The sequence below is a fragment of the Mastomys coucha genome, unplaced genomic scaffold, assembly GCF_008632895.1.
Source record: "Mastomys coucha isolate ucsf_1 unplaced genomic scaffold, UCSF_Mcou_1 pScaffold16, whole genome shotgun sequence".
NCBI classification, from domain to species: domain Eukaryota; kingdom Metazoa; phylum Chordata; class Mammalia; order Rodentia; family Muridae; genus Mastomys; species Mastomys coucha.
In genome coordinates, this window is record NW_022196898.1 from 80,615,379 (window position 1) to 80,617,403 (window position 2,025).

Consider the following 2,025-nt stretch of genomic DNA (forward strand, 5'->3'; position numbering starts at 1 on the left):
GGGAGAAGGGAAAGTGCGCAAGGTGAGACAGGGCTGAGGGAAGGGAAGAGAAGGGAAGGGAAGGACGTATTAGCTCAACCCTCAGCCTGTGGGTTGGATGTGTGCCCACAGGCGTGTGCAGGTGCACTCTGTGAACTGTGTTGTGACTGCCTCTGGGAGCCCTGTGCGGCTTTCCTCCGCTCTTCCACCTGAGGCTCTGAAGTGAGTGTGTAGCAATGACAATTTACATTCACACGACAATGCAGACAGGGTTATTTTTATTTGGAATATGTGCCCTCAAAGCAATGCATCTAATTTTCATTATCTCTGTTGGCGATCATCTGCTACAGTCTGACTGGCTAAGTAAACCCTGGTCGGAGCTCCTGAGAAGTAACGATTGAGATTTGAGAATGATCCCCCTCACGCCCATGGAGAGAGTCAAGAACTGGAGGAGAATGAATGTCCGCAGAGCCCAGAAGCTTCTCTTATTCTCCACAGGCTGCCTTTGCCTGGGCTCCATTTTTAACTGGTTCCAGTCTTCTCCTCTCATGTCTTGGTCCTTGAGAATAGAAGACTCACTGTTAATTTCTTTAAAAACTTCCTGGTCGAATGTGAGAGGAGGAGACAGAATTGAAAGTGGAGAATTATAAAGAAGGCTCACGGGGCAGAAGCAAGGGCCGGGAGGGAGAAGGGCCTTTCATTGTCTGAAGTTGTTTTTCCTTGTATTTATTGGGCTCTCCCAAGGGAGAGATCTCAGAAGCTCTGGGAATGTACTGAGTGTTTTGTGCACACCCTTGTTAGGGAAAAGATACCCTGAGGAGAAAAAATAGATTCCCTTCTACAGTATAGGGACCACTAGCTTCCACCTGCCCATTATGAATCTTGCTCAACTCCACCTGGACAAGATTATAAACGAGGAGGAGAAAAGACAAAAAACATTTTCCCAACATAGGATCTGTAGGCTGAATGTAATTTGCATAATTACCTTAAGAGATAAATGATAAATCCTCACTCACTAAGGAGACATCTATATATAACTTGGCACACTGAATGGATTTTATTTGAGATAATTGAGAATTATTGTTTTTTTCTTTTTTCTTTTTTTTAGAACAAGCTCTCCCAAGTATATTGAATACATTTAAAGCAACATTTAAAGCTGTAAAATGAAGTTTATTATTTATTAAAATATCCCACTTGCTTTAATATACATATGTATATATAATATACATGTATATATACATATATTCATGTAGTGACTATCAGAGGTATACTCTTCAGTATAATTTTGTAACTGAAAAATTGTGCAATTAAAACTATAAGACTTATGGGAAATAGGAGGTTTAGAGACCAACCAAGCAAGCAAGCAAGAAAAAGAAAAAAAATAAACAACAGAAAACCAATAAAACCAGATAATACCTTTTATATGCTTTTACACATGATTTTTTTTTTTTTTTTTGGCTTCCTCCTTTGATTTTAGTTTTAGGTGTTTGAACTGGGTGACACAGTGCCCCACACCTGTAATCCCAGGTGTGATTCAGGCTAAGTAGGAAGGTCACAAGTGCAGTGTTAGCTTAGCCTACATGCCGAGTAAAATAAAATGTCTTTTATTTTCGTGTGAGTGCAATATGCATATGTGTGTGCATGCAAACTTGCCTTTGCCCGGGCACACATAGGTGTGTGCTCTTGCTCGAGTGTGCATGGAAAACAAGGCTGTTTGTTGTCAGGGATCGTTCTGGATCATTCTGCCCTCTTCTTCCAGGCGAGCCGCTCAGCAGAACATCGAGCAGGCCTTTGTGGTTAGTCTTGCTAGGCAGCCGTGCCTTCCTGACACTTGCATGAGTTCTGGGTATCCTACCTCTGGTCCTCACGCTTGAGCAGCAAGTGATTTACCTGCTGAGCCAGCTCAGGAGCCCACAATGCTTCTGGGCTTGTTTGTTTGTTTAGTCTCACTTTAAAGCTTAGGCAGGGCTGGCGCTCACTGTGTAGGAGACCCTGGCCTTCAGCTCATAAAGATCTGTTTGTCTCTCTCTCTTGATTGTTTGAGCT